The following is a 20,937-nucleotide window of genomic DNA, read 5'->3' as shown; positions in this document are numbered from 1 at the left end:
AAACGGCGCGCCGACTAAGGGGATCGAACCCTTGACCACGGGATTAAAAGTCACGCGCTCTACCACTGAGCTAAGTCGGCCACTGTGTAATATCTGGCTGCTTACATTTTATTTACATGATTCTGTATTTCTAACTTTAAAGTTTCTCAAACAATTCGAGCAAATGTTAATATTGTGTGAAATCAGAACCCAAGACGGCCATTGTTACGTTGCATGCTGTAGAAAGCATATGCCACCGCTAAAAAGAAGAAAAGAAAATAATATACATGCTACCTAAGAAATATTAGCTTAGTGTTGTATTCCTGGAGGTGAAAAGACAAATCTGCTCGAGGTGAACTCCAAAAGAACTTTCATGAACTCCACAGATCTGCAAATGACACTGATATATCGGTTTCTTCAGTTTTGAAGATTCCAAGCAGCTCCTACTTAATTAGACTTAATCATTTTAAAAATCCATTATTTTGCCAAGTGCCATGAATATAGTTCAAGAAACAACCATGTTTTTAATCATAAAGAAATTGCTGGTGACAAGATTAATTATGGCATGTATATTCTGGTAAAGGAATTGTACTCGATATATTGAAAGAGAGTTTACAACATGTTCTTTTATAGAGGAGTTAGCATAATAAAGAGAAACAAAATAAAAGAAAATACAAACTAATTAAACCAGAATATACATGCTAAAAAAATAAAATTAATATCAAATTTATGGCAAATATACGCCATATCTTTCAACACCCTCCCTCAATCTCAAGATGGTGCAGAACATATCTTGAGGTTGCTTATTAAAAATTGCAGTCGAGGAGAAGGTAGGGACTTTGTAAAGAGATCTGCAAGTTGAAATTCTGATCGAACATAAGGCAATATAATGGTCTTTTCCTTGAAGTAATGACGTACAAAGTGACAGTCTATTTTTATATGTTTTGTACGTTCATGAAAGAGATCATTATAAACGATGTGGATAGCATCTTTGTTATCACTATATAGAGGAGTCGACTCTGTTAAGTGAATTCCCATGTCACCAAGTAGTCATCTTAACCAAACTATTTCAGAAGTAGTATGTGCCGTAGCTCTATACTCTGCCTTAGCACTAGAACGAGAAACCACTGATTGTTTCTTACTATGCAAAACTGCGTTAAGCCGCTACAGGCACTAGCCTACTACTAATTAACATCGGACTGGAATGTAGTGGAGACCGAATTAATTACAGCAATTCAGTTACAGTCACGCTCCTTACACCTCTTGAATCCTAGTAGGACTCCGCGCAATTGATTTCCTTTACGGACGTTCTTTACAGCCTAAGAGTTGCTTCAACTCAATTGAAGACTTTAAACCAATCTGCCTCCCACAGATAAGCCTATATGGTGATTTCTTTTTTTTGATCTTCTTAAGCATTTTCGTTCCAAGAGGACTAATGCTCAAATCTTCTTCCCTGCACCATCAAACTAAGAAGACCATTTGAATTCGGTCTTGCAGACCCTTTGACGTTTTAGATTTTGTATTTTTTTCCTTTTGAATATGTCTGGTTAGTATTGGTTTGAATATTAATGAATTTTAGTTTGGTAAAATAACATTGCAGTAGTATTGTGTTTTGAACTTCAAGATCAGTTTATGCATCCAAAATCCAAAAGAAGTTAACACTAAAAACGCCGACTAAGGGGATCGGACCCTTGACCACGGGATTAAAAGTCACGCGCTCTACCACTGAGCTAAGTAGGCTAATGTTTGGCTGCTTATCTTTTTGTTACATGGTTGGAGCGGATCCGATGGAATTGAATGATTATGGGGAAATCTCTATGCTAAGCTCTATGTTTCGGGAACTCAAAACAAGTAAGACCAACAAGCTAACGTTTCAGCGTAATAGATGGACAATCAAACAAATAACACATAGTGATGTAATTTAAAGACATTGTATACCAATTAACGGAAGTGGTCGATAGATTCTCTACACTGCATGACACATGTATTTCCTCCTTCTATAGTGCTGTGCTGACATCTTATTTCTCGAACTCTCATTTTCATCTGAAGTCACATTATTACCACAATACTCTCCTAGAACTTTCCTTTTACAGTGTTGTGCTGGTATCTTATTGTCGTCATCATTTGAATTAGTCACATTATTACCACAGCATAAGGGTCTAAGTTTCACAGTCGTTCTGTTTTTTTGCCATTTCCTAGTTGTCTCCCTAGTGTTATAGACTTATAGTGGGTACTTGGGTAAGTCTTCTATAGTGTGTGCATAAGCTTTCTCTACCCAATAAATTCCGGCCTAAATCTCTTCACAATAGTACTTCTTGTTTATTTAGTGGCTATTGGGTTTGTTGGTATCAGTGTCAGAAATTCTTTTAGATCGTAGACAATGAATCACAAAATAAAAGAGCGTCAGTCCATGCATGAAACTCGTTAAAAATTAAGAAGGAAACAAACCCTCGTAGAAAGAAGTGTGGTTAAGGGAATAGAAGAATCTCAATCATATAAACAGCGACCATTGAAATTGTCTTCGTAGACTAACAGTTTCAATGATAAGTTAAACTAGATTTGTGCCCAGTGCGTAGGTTTTCTTTTAATTTGGTGTGCGCGGGGCGGGGCGAAGCCGTGTAGATGTATTTTTAATTTGGTGTGGTGGGGAACACATTAAATAAGTAGAAAATATGTGCATATTTTATTTATTTTTTTCCTTTTAACTTGGTGTTCGCGGGGCTTCACCCTGCCCGTGGCGATGCATTTTTTATTTGGTGTGCGTGAGGTTTCGTCCTGCCCCGTGTAGATGTATTTTTGATTTGGTGTGGCGTGGGAAACACATTAAATATGTGGAAAATATGTGTAGATTTTATTTATTTTTTCTTTTTAACTTGGTGTGTGCGGGCTTCGTCCCGTCCCGTGACAATGCATTTTTGATTTGGTATGCGCGGGGTCCGTCCCGCCCGCCCCGTGGAGTTGTATTTTTGATTTGGTGTGGCGAGGAAAATACATTAAATAGGTTGAGATATGTGCAAATTTTACATATTTTTTCCGTTTATTTTCGCATAAAATATGTGGATTTTTTTCCCCATTATATATTAATTTGGAAAATATAATCCTAAAATAATTACTCGATTTCCAAATTGAATTTAGACTTTAAAAAAATTCCAAACACGGTAAGTTAGGTTTTCGTAGTGTGTAATTTTTAAACCAATCATACGTTGCCAAGTGTCGTCATCTAAATATTGTCACTTCATGATTTCCAAATTGAATTTGGTTTCCTTTTTTTAATATTTTTCCTTTTCTTTTTGAACCAATCATACGTTGCCAAGTGTCCTCACCAAAACGCTTGTTTCACAAAACTTAAAAAAAACCTATTTCGACAAATAGGAAGCGAGGGCCTCCTCACCGTTCAACATGGGAGCTTTATTTGTCTAGACCTTTAAATCTTTAGATATTTCGTATATGGCCGTTAAATCATATAAACAACGACCAGGTATGTATGTAGTTAAAATCTTATAAATAAGGACCAAAATCGATATCTCCACCAAAATTCAATATTAATTGTCGTTAAAAGACTATTTTAGGGACGTACCTCGATTAGGTCGTTGTCACAGTGTGACCAGTGAAGGATGTCATATTTTCTGCCGCTAGTACTTAGCTGAGTGCATTTAACAACTCTGTTATCGGTTGTTATTGTCTGTTGGATGAGGGACACGTTCTCTCCATCTATTGTGTGGAATTAGGGTTAATCATTGGCCATTTGAGCAGTAAGAGAAACTCGTTTATCCTATCTGAAAATTAATGAAAATTTTCTTCTTTGGCTGCGCTTAACACATATTTATTGTTTGAATCTTTGATTCAAGAGGTGTTTATCACCATTTTTATCCATCTTTCTCATCGATCTGTTTGTTTAATTGTTGTATAATCACAATAATTGGCATCAGAGCTGTTCCGATCTACCAAAAAAAAATCCGATGACTCTAAAGGATGTTGAAGAGGAAGTTGGTCATATCAAAGCTTCTCAAGCCAAACTACAAACGGATTTCAACAACCTATCCTCGGATTTCAATACTAAGATCGATTCTCTTGCAAACCAATTACAGGACAATAATCGCAATCTTATCAAAATGTTCATGTAAAAACTTCCATATTCCACAACAATCACGTCCTGAGGATGCTATTGGTTCTCATACAACTGATAGTGAAGATTACTATTTTGTACATCAACCTCAACACAATTTTCTCGTACACATCATATTCCAAAGCTCGATAATCCGAGAGGCTAGATTCAAAAAAGTGAGAGATACTTTCAATTGAATGATGTAGAAGAACACAGGAAGGTTGATATTGCTGCAATCTACCTTGAGGGTAAGGTTGCAAAATGGTTTTTAAACTTTCAAGTTAATAGACCTCGCATTATTTGGCATGATTTAGCTACACATCTCTGTGCTAGGTTTGAAAACCCTATTGAAGAGAACTTTGTTGGTTGTTTTAACGAATTAATGCAGATTTCTTTAGTTGATGACTATTATAGTTTGAATCACTAACAACACTCGTGACAAAAATGAACCCATCTCTTAGTGAATCTTAATTTTTTTTAATGAGTTTTTGGAGTGGATTAAAGGATGAAGTCGATATTGCTGCAATCTACCTTGAGGGTAAGGCTGCAAAATGTTTTTAAACTTTCAAGTTAATTGACCTTGCATTATTTAGCATGATTTAGCTACACATATCTGTACTAGGTTTGAAAAACCTATTGAAGAGAACTTTGTTGGTTGTTTTAACAAATTAATGAAGATTTCTTTAGTTGATGACTATTATGAAGAGTTTGAATCACTAACAACACTCATGACAAAAATGAACCCATCTCTTAGTGAATCTTACTTTTTTTCAATGAGTTTTTTTGAGTGGATTAAAGGATGAAATCGGTAAATCTGTTTGTATGTTAGAACCACAAACTTTAGCTGATGCTTTTTCACCGGCACGACTTCAAGAATAGAAATTAACTATTAGCCATTACACCAAAACCGTTTACAAAGTCATTCAGTAGCTCATTCAACTCAAGTAAACCATCCTCTTCTACACCCTTTTCCTCAAATCCAATTTTTACTTCTCCAAATCCACAACTATGAACCCCAAAACATTTTTCACCCTTACACCAAAGTCTCTTCCTACGACTCCAGTAATTAAAAGGATTTCTCAGGAAGCTATGGATAAAAGGAGAGCTCAAGGTGTGTTATAACTGTGATGATGTCTATAAACCAGGACATCTCTGTAAAGGGAAACAAAAGGTTTACATGCTTGGACACTGCTGAGTCTCAAGATACTGAAGAGGAGGAGGAAATATTTGAATAAGCACAAGAGTCTCCATTTCAATATGATGTTGAGATTTCTCTTCATGCACTCACAGGAAATACAATTGGAGAGACAATCAGGATTCCTGGTATGCTCAACAAACACAAAGTTTCTATCCTTATTGACATTGGAAGCACCACAAGTTTTAATTATAGTGCTTTAGCTACTTCATTAAATTACTGCATTGAACCAACTAAGCCCATGATGGTCACTATTCCTAACCGAGAGAGAACAATCAACACTGGTATTTTCTCAAACCTGTAATGGAACATACAAGGCCCCCACTTTGTAAAGAATCTGAGAACCTTACCCTTGGAAGGTTGTGATATAGTCCTTGGTGCAGATTGGCTCAAGACTCTGGGTGATGTTTTGTTTAATTTTTCCAAGCTAAGTGTCTGATTCAAAAACAAAAATAAGAAGATTAGTTTACAAGGTACTTCTCCATACACCTCTTTACTTCAGATGAGTACTGCAGCAGTTAAGAAATTTTTTTCTACTACTTCTCATGGCTTGATAGGTCAATTATTATGTAGTTCTTCTTCTAACTCAACACCCACCACTCCTGAGATAGTACTTCCGTTGGTGAATGAGTTTCAAGATGTATTTCATGAACCTACTCAGCTACCACCTAAGAGGAGTTTGAATCATTCAATTCCTCTTTATCCTAATTCTAGACTTGTTAACCTCAGAGCTTATAAATGCCCTTATATTCAGAACGATGCAGTGGAACAAATTGTTAAGGATATGCTTCAATCTGGCATCATTCAACCAAGTCACGGCCCTTTTGCATCTCCCATTCTGTTGGTCGAAAAGAAGGATAACACTTGGAGGTTTTGTGTAGATTATAGGAAATTAAATAACATTTCTATCAAGGATAAATTTCCAATTCCCATTGGATGAACTATTAGATGAGTTAAGTGGATAAGCATTTTTCTCCAAGATTGATCTAAGAGTTGGCTATCATCGAATAAGAATCCATGATTTGGACATCTTCAAAACAACATTTAGAACTCATCAAGGTCATTATGAGTTTAAAGTCATGCAATTTGGTCTTACCAATGCCCCTGCTATATTCCAAATGTTTGTTGAATGATATTTTTAAACCTTTCTTGAGAAAGTTTGTTTTGGTTTTCTTTGATGATATACTCATCTACAGTTCTAATATGACTGAGAATTTAGAACATCTCAAGATCGTCTTTTCTTTACATAAATAACATCAATTATTTGCTAAACTGTCTACACTACAAAAATTGGTCCTCTTAGCGAGGGTTTTTAAACCATCATAAAAATAAAAACCTCCACAAATAGAAAGAAAAGTCGTCACAAATGAACATTTGCGACGGATGACCAACCGTCGTGACTAGTAGCGACACAAATGTTATTTGTGGAGGTTTTTCTCTTTTCGTGGCAGTTTGGTCAACCGTCACTAATATAGCTTCTATTTATGGCGCTTTTTGGCCGTCGCCAATTGTATTACCACCGCCGACTAAATTTTTCCGGCGACGGTTGCCGGATTTTCATATTTGTGACGGTTCACAAACCCACACTAATATTTATCTGTCATCGTCGGATTTGTTACCGTCGTCAATAAATTGTGAAAACTAGAGTAAAAAACTATTTGATAGCCAAAACACACTAAGAGAAATGACTAAGCAATTAGACATAACCAAGTTTTCAACCGAATGGAACTAGCCATAACATCACAAAATAACTAGAAGATTATCATCTAAAGAACAAAAAATCTATCATTGGTAGCACTTCATAATGATACTCCAGTCTCACATTTGGAATCTATGTATGTGTATTTTAAATGGAAAAAACTCTGAATTGAGATGAACAAAGATAATTTTATGTACAAGCACTTTTATAATGACGTAGAACCCATGGCATTAAAATGGTGACAAAAATTCTCTCCAGCATCCAATAAAAAGCCCAAGGAATCAAAATGTGACACTACATCATCCAAGATACATAAATTATTTGAATAATGGATCACTTGTACAGTCAAGTGATAACTTCTATAAATTTCCTTAATCTAACAACATGTGGTAAGTTCCTTTTGGCTCGACGGTAATCTGGCAATTAACAGTTAAAATATGTAAATCGAAATGATTTCATTTGACATTATAATTTTCAACAGATTGACAATGTAAAGATCATCTCATGTTATAATTTCAACAAGCTTCTAACCCGGTGCATACGCACCGGAATTGTGTAAAGTTTCCTGAGTAAAGTTCGCACTACCTCACCCCACTTTATTAATTTGAAATATAGCTTCATATACTTTAATTGGTATTCCTTCCGGTACGATTTTGTCATCGTTTGTGGCTGAGTTTGGTTTATCTTGATGACGAAGGAACAACAAAATCAGTGCATGCCGAAGCTCTTGCTTTGCAATTGGATGGTGTAAATTGTTGAAACAAATAAATAAGTAAGATATCGCCTATGTAATATGCGTCTCTTGAGTAAAATAATAGTTTACGCACCTTCTCCAGTCATGCCTAATGTTTTTCCTTCTCGCAAGTCCTTAGTTGATTTATTTAATTTAATATTGAGACAGTATTAGGGAGTCATCATTTTCTGACTTGGTATCGAATTCAAAGATTTTTTTTTTAAATAGCCACATATAGTCAAATGTGAAACTCATGAACAAATTCGGAGGTCCTATAAATCTGCATATCCCTATTGTATCATGATAGTGTTGTAACATGTGTGTCGGACCTTTGGTAAGCAAAGATTGTAACACAATATTTATTCCTATCGGATGGAGGTCATGTAAGGTTAACCTCCCATTTCGTCTTGGTTCCAACGAAGCTCAATTTGGATTTTTTTTTACCAAATATTGTTGGAATAGGCGACTTCCCTCAAATTTGAGGATTTCATTTGGTCGTTGTTGTGCGCTATATGCATAATACTAAGGTTCTTACATTTTTTCCCTCTAGTTGAGGCGACATTCATCTCCGTATGGAATATTTAGGGTATATTCATCTCCACCTCCATCTCCAGCATAAGGAAACAGTAACGGGTATTGCATTGCCATAGAACTTGGACGAATTTAGTGATCCTCTTTGAGCAGATCTCTTTTTGTTGACCAATATATCTCTGCACGTATTCTTGCTATTACCACCCCGTGCGATTAGAGCAGATACCTCAGTTATAGCCTTATAGGTGAGTTGTACTGGCTTCCATCTTTTTCATGATGCAATGAATATAAATCTAACTGGAACCCTTCAGATTCTTGATTACTTTCATGAACAACTTTGATGAAATCTTTTCATGTGTTTCCCACTTCAGCTTTGCGGAACAGTATCAGCAGTTGCGTCCATAATTGAACCATTTTAAGGCACTTCACCATTCTGAACCAACCAAATAATTCATTGGTTTTAACTGCTTCTCCCACAAATTACTCCATAATAAGAATCCCAAAATTATATACATCACTGCGTTCATTTAACATGCCTCGCAATGGGTACTTTCATTTCTTCCTATTGACGGTAAGTGGGAATGGTTGAATGGAAATATTGATGTTTCGTTAAAAAAAACTGCTCATAACTTGCTTTGGTAAAATGTGTGACCCATATTTCAATCTGCTGGGTAAGAATACAGTTTTACCTATGATCATTCTGTTCTACTGATGAGAATTGGGGAAATGTACCATGAACATTTCCTGTGTCGCGCCTCTCTTTTTTTTGCTGCAAAATAGTCGCTCTTGCTCTTGCATTTGTCTGCAGCTTTTCTTTTTATTTTGAACTGTTACACCAGAAAATGCAAATGTGATATGCATATATATGTGTTGATGCAGTACTTTTTGTTCCAAATGATTACCTTTGTGGTTTGAATATAGCTTTATTTGTTCTTTCGTGGTTCCAACAAAAGTAGTCTCCATTCTTCCATTCCATTCTTTTTTTTTTATTTTTTCCTGGCGCAAGCTTAGTTAACGCTGTTAGAGTACTGTTCGGGTGAACCCACTAGCGTTGGTATGTCAAGTTGGTTATCAATTTTAGTTTCCAAAATGCATTATTGATTTGGCATACTAAAGATAGTTTCGGACTAGTTTAGGTCTAAGAAGTTGAATCGAAGTTATCCTTAAAGGATGAAGATTGAAGGCTACAAGAAGACATCAACACGTACTTCATCAACAAAGGTATGTGATTGATTTCATTTAGATTCTTGTTCAATTCTTCCTTTCTAATCTATCGAGATAAATGCTCACTCTATGGAACAATTCCTATGACGTTAAGTGTACATTTATGTATATATACTTGAGGTTATTTGATTCATGACTTTGGTGATAATAACCTTTATCCCTATAAAGGATCTCATTTTATAGTGAATGCAATGAGCCAAGAATCACTCAATTCCGAATTTTAACGATAAAGTTATGAGTGATTTAAGTCCATTAGTAGGAAACATTTCATGGGCTTTGGAGTGGTCCGCGAACTTGGACCTAATACATGACTAAAAGGGATGTTTGGTCAAGTCGGTGATGTTTCCTTATTTAGGCAAGTTAGCTATTGGTCCAAACACTTTTGGTTACCATATTAAAGTGTTTGTGATTCCTGCCTAAGTTAAAATGTGATTTATTCACATACATATAATTTTTGCTAAATAAAGTTATTTATTTAATTATTTGGCAAGAGGTTTAACTTAGGAAAGACTTCCATATTTAGGAGAGTCTTGTAAAAGGAAAATAGTTTTTCTTAGCTTCCAAGCTATTGTTCATTATAAATAAGGAGTTTGCGAGTTTACACGTTTTTCATCCCTTTGGAAAATTGGCGTAAGCTCCGCAGGTTGTTTTCTACGTCTTCTGTTCGTCGTGAACAAGAGTGAGATAAAGTCTTTGTATTAGGGATCACAAACCCAAGTTGGATTTAATCTTCGTGATTGATCATACAACTTGTAATCAAGGTTTTCACCTCTTGTCTATTCTAAGGTTTTCTCTTCTAATATAAAACCATTCAAGAGTTGTTGATCATAAACCCTAGGTTTTGATAGATTTCAGTTTTCGATCGTATACCAACACTTGTTAGTCGAAATCGAAGGCTAGAAAGAAAAACTTCTTTTGAAGAATCTCGTAAAAATCCTTGAGAATTTTTAAACAAGATATCTCTAGATTTATTCTAGTTGTTCTTATCGTAGAGTTATTAGGTTTCTCTTCCTTTTATTGAAGAGTATAATAATCTCTAATCTACAGGTTTGTTTTGATATTACTTTTACCTAGTAATTGTTTTTATCGAAATAAACACAAGATTTTCAAAACCTTGATTTACATCTAAAGGGAAATCAAACCGGTGTTTTGAGCAAACAAAATATCGAATCGTATCAATCGTGGTGGTGTATCTTTTAAAGAGAGCCTCGGGTTCTGCTAGAAGATTTGTGTGAAAAAATTCTAAAGAGAATAGGTATTCTGCTAGAAGTTCTACAAGTGCTGAAGAAGGTATTACATCTAGTCCGAATAGGTAATAGGAATTTGGTGTAACAGCTTATAATCAGTGTGTGTTTATTCTGGACTAGGTCCCGGGGTTTTTCTGCAGTTGCGGTTTCCTCGTTAACAAAATTTGGTGTATGTGTTATTTCTTTTCCGCATTATATTTTATTTATATAATAGAAATATCACAGGTTGTACGTTAAGATCAATGAGTTCTTGTATCCGACCTTAGGGTTGTTGAGTGAATTGATTGACACTTGAACATTGGTCTTTGGTACCGTTCAATTTAATCCTCTTATATTCAATCGTGCTCGCAAATCCCTATTTGCTGATTGCGGGTTGAATCAAGAGATAGAGATATAAAACTCTTTGATATACTATTTATAGATTTGGTCTAACTGTCTAGTTGTGTCCTTAAAGCTTCTTCCTTTAGAGCCTGCATAAAAAAATTGAAATCTTCCTTTAAGATTCGAATTTTGAACTTAACAGTCTCCTAGTTCCTCAAAGTTTCCTCTTTTAATTCCAGCAAAAAGAGAAACAAGTAATTAAAATTAATAATTAGCAAAATCAAAAAACCCATCAATCGATTCTTTGTTACAAAATTCGAAATTTCACCTTCAAAGTCTCCCATAGTTCCTTAAAGCTTCATCCTTTAATTGATGCAAACAACAAACAAAAAAAACAAGCAATTAAAAGTAATATTTAGCAAACTAAAAACCCATTAATGGATAACAGATTAGAAATACAAGAGATACGGTAACAGAGAATAGTCGACGAGATGATATCATTTCATCCATCTCGTCATCTCTTCTCTGTTACCATCTCGTCGTCTCTTCTCTGTTACTATCTCCTCCATCTCTAATATGTTATCATCTCGTCCATCTCTTTTTCTTCCATTAATGGATTTTAAATTTGCTAAATATTACTTTTAATTGCTTGTTTCTTTTGTTTGTATCAACTAAAGGATGAACCTTTAAGGAACTATTGGAGACTGTTAAGGTGAAATTTCATCAACCACTCCACCGAGATTCTCCTTCTTAGCCACACGGGTGAGAAAAACGTGCATGTCATATACGATGAATGAGATAGATCCCATTCTAACCCCCAGTTGGCTGCTCAACACCAACCATTGGAGGTGAGGAAGATTTATCAAACTTCATAAGGGTATAGGAATGTACTGAATCAGCGGGCAGGCAGATAGGACTTTAGAGAACGAGAAATCTCCAATTCCCGAATCTATAAAGAACATCCATTAATGGATTTTTTTTATTTTGTTAAATATTAAATTTAATTACTTGTTTCTCTTTCTGCAGAAACTAATAGAGGAAGCTTTGAGGAACCAGGAGTCTGTTAAGGTGAAAATTCGAATATTTAAAAACGATTTCATTTTTTTAATTTCTAGGGTTTTAATTTCTGTGTTACTTTTAATTTCTTGTTTTTTTTTTATGCGGGATATAAAGGAGGAAGCTTTAAGGACTTACAAGAGTGTTTTATGGTGGAGACTTTGATTGAAAAGAAATTTAATTTCCTTTTTTTTTTCTTTCTAGTTTCCAAATTTCAATTTCTTTAATTTTCTTTCTAGATCGTCCATCTCTTTCTTTAATTTCAAATTCAAATTAAATTTCTTCTGTTTTAAGTGTTTATGTATTTGTTTAGTTTGATGTCTTTTTTGACTTTCTCACTGTCTGTTTCACTAAGTTAAGCATGTATAAACAAATGATCATTCTCTGTCGGTTTAATTGCTAGATTACTGTCAAACCAAAAGGAACTTGCCACATGTTGTTAGATTAAGGAAAATTTATTAAAGCTTGTTATCTCTTGACATAACAAGTTATCCATTATTCAAATAATTTATGTATCTTCGATGATATAGTGTCGCATTTTGATTCCTTGGGCTTTTTAATGAACGTTGGAGAGAATTTTTGTTACTATTTTAGTGCCATGGGTTCTACGTCATACTAAAAGCGCTTGTACATAAACTTTCTTTGTTCATTTTGATTCCGAGTTTTTTTTATTTAAAATACACACATATAGATTCAAAATGTGACAGTGAGAATTCATCATGAAGTGCTACTGTTGATAGATTTTTTGTTCTTTTGATAATAATCTTCTAGTTATTTTGTGATTCTATGGCTAGTTCAATTCGGTTGAAAACATGGTTATGTCTAATTGCTTGGTCAATTCTCTCAGTGTGTGTTGGCTATCAAATATTTTTTTTACTCTAGTTTTCACACCTTACTTTGATTTTTGGTATGTGCAATACTGCTCCTTATTATGGTGTTTGGGTAGATTTGAAATTCAGTATATACTGTTGTAAGGCAAATATTTAGATCCATAATTTTACATGTTGGTAGTTTTTGTAATGCTATGGTAGTTCAATTAGTATGTGGTCTGATATGCATATATATGAAAATATGATGGTAGACTTGGTAGCCCAGTTGAATTCAATAGATTGACAGATTACATTTTGTAGTTTCTTGCTCTAATCCTCTTCAAATGATTACATTTTGTACTGAAGATTCAGAGCAGCTAATCCTCTTCAAATGATGGCATACATAGTCATTTAGGCTAGATTCAGTTTATGTTTTTATTTTTCAATGTATAGAACCCGACATGAATTTTCTGCGACAATAATTCTTGAAATGGTTTATATGTTACAGGACATACAAGACTGTTACCCCACCAAATGACGCGGAGATTAGGAACAGTCCATGAATGGAAGATGTTGGGGTGTATATGGATGGGTGCCAGATATACATGTACTTGTTTTTTAAAAATAACTAAAATGATTTATGATAGTTTGTTCCTCGGGGATATTTGTACGAAAGCCACCGTCTAAAATCATGATTTGTGAAGTTGACGATCATCAACAACAAATAGATACTAGCAGGATGATTTTTCCTCTCAAATGTATATAAAAAAATATAAAACAAAGAGAAGTATATTAATATATATACATATATATATTAATTACTTTTGAAAAACTAAATCACTATTAGTATCTTGTTATTGTTGATAATCACTAATTTGTATGAATACAAAACATCTAAATTTTAGCATTGATAATAGTTAGGTGCCAAACACATATATTACCAAAATAGGGTCGTTATTTTTAGTCATTTCCTTTAAAGGAGGGTCCTTGTTTTACTGAAGACAATATTAATTTTGTTTGGATTCTCGACTTGAGAAAGCCAAAAAGAAAGACTTGATTGTGTAACAAGGACAATGACTTATATATATATATATATATATCAGGTATCACCCCAGTCTACGTCTGGGCTCAAACTTTTTCGTTTTGTTGGTTGATCTGCTGGTCCGTATTCTACCAAAATCTTTTTTAGTCATTCGCAAAACTAATTAGATTATAACGGTCAAACATCGAGTTTAAAAGTTAGTTCGGACTTGCGTCCCTAATATTTGTGGTTGTGTCAAATTAGCCGGGGCTTACAGTCCCGGCCGTGGTCCCTTGAGGATACCATAGTATTTTGTGGATCGGGTCAAATTAGTCGGAGCCGTGGTCCCTTGAGAATACTATAGTATTTTGTTGGTCAGGTCAAATTAGCCGGGGCTTACAGCCCCGACCGTGGCCCTTAAACATTCCCTAATGTTTTGTTGGTCGGGGTTGTGACACTTAAATCTCGCACAAAAATCTTTACCATGTTTTTTATTTTATTTGTTTTTTAAAAATAGTTTTTAGATTAGTTGAGGCTAACTTAAATTTTCTTGAGAAAGTTATGGTACAAATCATTATGTTTATTGGATGACTGAACGTTCGATGGACCAGAGTATATCTGGTGTATACGAATAATCTTCATGGAGGGTCATCCACCAAACATAAGCCAAACAGACCCTTAGCCATATGTTTTCCGTGAAGATGTATTAGTAAGGAGATATTTGGTTGCATTAAACATAAAACCTCTTACCCAATTCACTCCTCTTCCTCTATTATGTTTTATTTCTTCTCCTTTCCTCTTTAGACCAATTTTTTTTTTGAATCGTCATCAGCTCTGTTTTCTTTTATTTCACCGTATCCATCCTTTAAATCATCCATAGTAATAACTTAGTATTAATAACTCAGTATTATTATGATATAGAGAGACGAAGTTAAGAATTAAAAGTCGTTAATGGAGGGGAAGAACTATAGATTGAAGACCATCTGTTGGTGAAACCGTTAAAGAATGATGTTCTTCTGTTCTATAAATACATCTACTTGGTGTTAGCCTATATTAACGGAAACTTAGTCAAATTAGGAAATCCGACTCTGCAATCAAATTAAGAAATCCAAGGATCCGACGCCGTTAAATAATCTTTAGAATCATATTTTTATTAGGAAGCCAAGAGATCGGACGGACGTCTATATAGGACATATAACCGATCAATCTCCATCGTGGGATACGAAATCGATGGTCGGATTTGTAAGACTACACACCACTTCTTTTTATAATATAGATATATACATATGATATCTTGAATATTACCATGTATGCCCATCTGAAAGTTAAGATCCATTATAAGAAATTATATTTTAGTTATTAAACCTTATCTTAAACAAGAGTCTACAAATTAACAGCACCAGTAACTGATTAATAAAAAATTTAACGGAAAGATTTAACAACACTAGTTCAAATTCCATGCTAATTGATTCCACAAACGTAATGCTGGAATACAAGATTTAACAAAGAGATGAGTTTTTTTAAGGTGAAAAGGATGGATTACTACCCTCCACCTGAAACATCCCATGAAAATCTGTCAGTCTCAACAGCACGTTAAAGCTAGCAAAAATTCCCACCGAAAACAATTAAGTTATCCGAATATTACTCTACCAACTGTTTAACCAGTATAATTATCGATTTTTAGAAACTATCAGCACATGATATCATACTGGTGACCTCAAATACAAGAACTGGTACAACTATCTGCCTACCGATCCATTTTTTTTTTTGACAAGTCCAATTTTTCCACCGATCCAAGGACATACCAATTGGGCCACATATTAAAAAACAAATGTAAAAAAAAAGGGGCCAATTGCAAAATCCTCGATTTGATCGTTAAAACCATTCAAAATACTCCTCTCCCTAGGATTTTTCGTGGCATAATCATAAATGCAACAAACAAGAAGGGTACTTACAGGAAATTGAAGAAAACCGGAAGAACCTTATGTTAAATCCCTCTTTATCTTCCTACATTGAAATCAATATCATCATCCCAAACTCCACTAACATGCGCCACCATCATGCCAGGAGGTGATGGGATGGACCCTACATAATTAAGAGAATAATTGGAAATGGAGCTTATGAATTGATGGATCCTGAAGGAAAGAACACAGGTCGAAAATTGGAACATCCATGGAACAGATTATATCTGAAGAAATATTATCCATAGATCATGCGATGATGATCGCATACATATAAGAGGCAGAAACATGTATGTGAAAGTGGAGAAAGCGAAAATGAGGATGCGAATTCCTAAATATTCAATAAGGATATACTATTCAAATGAATGAATTTGAAGATTTCGTTATAATGATATTATACAAGAAAAAGGCAAAATAAAGACCTTATAATAAGACCTTCATAGAAGGCATCAGAAATAAAGACTCCAATTAAGGAGCCTAGCTATGTGATTGTGGCGTGCACCCTAGTGCGCATACAACAATAGGCAACAATAAGACCTAACACGCGTCACAATTCGGAAGTTAGTTAGCATGGCTCAAGAGAAAGCTACACTGACCCTGGAGCTTGAGTCATGGAGATTTGGGGTGAAATAAAAACCCATCCAGGAGAGGCGCCTAAATCGAAAGATTAAGGTGACAAGGTCTCTCATAAGGAGTGCAGAAACTCGATCAAGGCGCCGAGGTATACGGTTGAGTCAAGGGTGTCTGGGGTGTCTGGAGCGTACCTGGCCGCTCTTGACAAGTCTTGACTATGATGCACTCGGTCCGAAGAAACCCCACTTAGGGTGCGGTCTTGTAACCATACGTCATATCGGTGGAGGGATAAGAGGCCGCGAAAACAACTGATTGTTGCATTACTGGATGGGAGGATCCCACCCTAACCCGGTAGGGGTACGCCTCCTTGAAGGGGCAGTCAGGGGGAATATAAGGACGGCACCCTCCATTAGGGAGCTGAATTGTGTAAAAAGACGCAAATATTATGAGACTTTTTACTCACGGGAGCATTAAGACTTATCATATTTGCGCAACAATAAAACCTGAAGAGGCAATAATACAAGAAGATGATAAGGCGAGATCAAAGGGTCATTGCGCGAAAGCGTAAAGACGTCCTGCGATATCGTCGCACAACAAAAATATAATATACTAGGAAAAACCAAGATCACTATTCTTCACACTCTCGATAGCCTTATCAAAATCATCACCAACCAGACCTTCAAGACGAGATCGAATTCTTTTTTCATCTAAAGAAAGGAAAGTCTTCTCTTTCATAAGAGCACCATGAGATTTTTTTCAATTGAGTATGCTCTTCTCAAAGTTGATTCATTTTTACCGTCAATTTTATCTTACTCTGAATAATCTTTTCATTCTCAGCGGTTAATTTCTCTGAAGATTCATCATATTGTTTCTGTAATAAGCGAAGAGATTCTTCTTTGTATTCAAAAACTTTTTGAAGAATAAGATATTGATGCGAAAACATCGCTTCCTTCTTCAGAAAAGAACGTTTCTCTTGGGATAGACCCTGATTTTCATCTGATAAGGTTTGATGTCTCAAGTCAGCAATACCCAACAAATATGATAGATGGAAAGTGGGAATCCAATGTTTCGCACTGTTGAGACAAATAGACATTCTCATTTGTTAGATTTTCAATATGGTCAAGTGAATACGAGTGTTCATTGTTTAGTTGAATTATCTGATTTTGTAACTTCTCATTGTCAGAGCGAGCATCTTCAGCAACAAATTGAAACTCATACAACTCCATAACGCGTTTCTGATTTAAATATTAACGTGCATGCGAAGAAATTCGAAAAACATGGATAAGAAAAGCAGATTACAGTAAGAGAAAGGTATAAAGGTAAAAAGAAGATCATCAGATTCAAGAGTTGCGGTTTGGATCTCTCCTTTAAATTTGTTAATTTCATTTCTTAGGATGGTGTTTTGATGAGAGAGTTCCATTGTGGAATTACGAGATTCGAAATAGCCTTCAGCTAAAATCATGCGACGACGAGCTTTCTAAAAAGGGGAATAAAAAATAAGAGCAAGTATGAAGTAGTACAATGAGAATAAAAAGATGTGCGAAAAAGTGTTTACCAGGACATCCAGAAGGATATGCACGCTTGGATCGATTTCAGAGAAGATTTCGCTCTTGGTTGGTTTGTTTGGTGGAGAATCGCAAACCAATTTCTTCAGAGTGCTACAGATGTGAAGCTTAAAAGGGTCATCAGAAGATAAGAGAGCAGAGTCTATAAGCTCATATAAAGCTTGAGAAGTGGAACTCATCCCTTCTAAAATTTCCTTATCAATAGGAAGGGACTCTAGAGAAAGAGGATTAAATTTAGAAGAAAGGGAAGAAGATTCCGTTAACGCAGAGGAAGGAGAAGTAACATTCTCAAGAGAAGTAATCTTCGCAGAGGCAGGAGAAGTAACATTCTCCATCGATGCGGGAATATCCTCAGAAGCAGAAAGAATGACATTTTCCATAGGTGCTGGGATATTCGCGAACAAAGGAACATTGACGAAGGTAGAAATAGTGTGGACCACAGTTGGTGCGGTTATTGACGGAGAAAAGGGAATGTTCTTCGCTACTTTATCAGTAGGAGCATTCTCCTTAGGAGCGATAGCCTCATTTGGAGAAGTAGTTGAATCCAAAGAAATAGAAGAAATCAAGTCTGATGCAGGAGCGTAAGTATTGACGCAAGAAGTAGCATAAAACTCCTGGCAATCGAAGTCAGGAATTATGAGGCTCTTGTTGAGTGGAGGTGCTTTGCGAATTCTTCTGACCTTAGGTTTCTTACCACCATCAATCTCCCATTCGGACTCCTGCGAATAACAAAGCAGATAAGAAACAAAGGCAACAATATTGTTTATATAAAAGAAAGTATTTCTTACTCCTTTGTTATGCGATGGCTTCCTCTTGAGAGATTCTTTGTCTTTCAAACTTGAAGAAGGATTAGGGTTAGGAATCGTGAATTTGGTACTCCTAGAAGAAGAATTTTTTCTGAAACAGAAAAAGTGTGGAGATTTATATGACGACAAATCGGTAACATAAAGAAAGATCAGATCAGTTCCATCAAAATATACAAACCTTTGATCAGGATCCATAAGAACAACAACAAAATTTAAAGATAAAATCTTGAAAGAATGATGGAGGAATCTGGAGAAGATAAAGATTTACAGAGAATTCACAGAGAAAAGAAGGGAAGATGAAATAGAGAAGAAAAGATTATCTCTCCTCAAATTTGGTTAATAAATAGATAAAAAAAGTGACCGGTTAAATTCGAACGTGCCGGTAAAAAGGGAGAAAATCAGTACGCGTAGACGGTTACACTCAACTCGCGGAAACTTGTCGGCTGATAGGAATTTGAAGAGGTGAATGAGTGCGGCATTGTAAATTGGAGTTTCTCATATCGCTCCCTTTCTAAAGAAACGACATGAGAAGAAGAAAAGTGTAGATACTAAATACCGCACGTCTATTATGTGTGCGAAGTAATGGTTCGATGAACGAGCGAAGGTTATCGCGTACAGTATATTTAAGATGACGCATCATATGATGTCAGAAGAATCACGAGTAAAGTGTGATGATCGTGCGAAGTTTTAATGTACGTGCGAGAAGAGTCAAAGTAAGTGTGTGTTACTGACGCACGCCAAATCCGAAAATAAGAGCTTTATTAGTTGTCATCCATTATGTAAAATCCCTATATAAGGGACCGAGCGACCATGTAAAGGGAGAGATCCTTTTGAGAGGTTAGACTTGGAATTTTAAGAGAGAGAAAGATTGCTTGTTCTCTAAGTTAGAGTTCATCTCAAATCTTGTAACCATATTGAAGATTTCATCAATGAATGTATGATTTTAAGATGATTACTTGAATTGTTATTAAGATTTCATTAAGGGTGTGGTTGTAGGATTTCCTGCAACTAAACTAGGTACCGAGCTTTTCGTTGAAATATATGGGAAGCACCAATGAATTAAATTACTGTATTGTTTATGAATGATTTTGAAGACCCGAACGAAGCTCATTAATCACAAAAATGTTCATTATAGCCAGGTTGAATTTTTCTGAATAAGGTAAGTGATTTCTTATTTCTTCTTCTCCAGAAAATCATCAATTTTGCTCTTAAGAATTTTATAATAAGAGGATTTAAGCCACCTTGTAACATTTCAATCACATCTTCTGATAAAAGAACTTGCAAACAGGTACTTTAACTAATTTTTTTCATGTCGAGTATCGACGCAATATAGGTTCCATTCAACAAGGAAAATGGACAAACTATACGCAGGCACACCATTAAAGTTCTCTGGCAATGTTAAATGTACAATTTCCATGTAACTAAACTATTAAGTAGGATCAGAATTTCCATGCTTAGTATCATTACACAGACGATATTAGGTTAGATCAAAATGTAAAGATATATAGTGACTATTACCATAGTTACAATACCAACATACTGTACCAAAAAGCAATCTAAATTTGAATTCGAAACTGGGAAACTGGGAAAATCGAAATATATACCTGAAGTAACGATGATGATATGCAGTACTCTAATTGCGATTAGTTTGGTTTTATGGTTTTGCCTAACTAAACGAAGTGATCAAATATGCGGGTTTCTTCTATAGAGAACCAGTTAAAATGGAGCTTTTTGGTCATATAGGTATTGTGAGCTCTTTGTGTAGGAATGAAATATCGCACATTCATTATGTATGCAAAGTAAAGGTCATCTAAGCGAAGAGAATCACACATAGTAAAATTAGGATGACATATTTAATGATGTCCGCATAGTCATGAGTAAAGTGTGATGATCTGTGCGAAGTGTAAAGTGTGTGAAGTTGAGCGAATGTACTTGAGCGATTATAACGCACAGTGATTCCGAAAATAGGGGATCTATTAGATGTCATCCTGTAGGATCAGAATCTCGCAACAATAATATCTTAGCGAAATTATCAACAACACAACACAACAGCATCGCAGAATAATTTCAGAAATGATATAATAAACGACGTCAGCTAAAATCATGAGAAAG

The 20,937-nt window shown here is 35.3% G+C and overlaps 2 non-coding genes across 2 annotated transcripts; both read right to left on the bottom strand.

Annotated features, from left to right (window-relative positions):
• Positions 1-8: 8 nt before the first annotated feature.
• TRNAK-UUU lies at positions 9-80 on the bottom strand. Its single transcript has one exon. It is a non-coding gene; the product is annotated as a tRNA-Lys (tRNA).
• A 1,567-nt stretch (positions 81-1,647) lies between these two features.
• On the bottom strand, positions 1,648-1,719 carry TRNAK-UUU. The gene has a single exon. It is a non-coding gene; the product is annotated as a tRNA-Lys (tRNA).
• Positions 1,720-20,937: the final 19,218 nt, after the last annotated feature.

This window comes from Papaver somniferum, chromosome 10, assembly GCF_003573695.1.
Source record: "Papaver somniferum cultivar HN1 chromosome 10, ASM357369v1, whole genome shotgun sequence".
In the NCBI taxonomy this organism is placed as follows: Eukaryota; Viridiplantae; Streptophyta; class Magnoliopsida; order Ranunculales; family Papaveraceae; genus Papaver; species Papaver somniferum.
The sequence above is the reverse complement of the archived record's forward strand: the minus strand, read 5'-3'. Positions and strand labels throughout refer to the sequence as shown.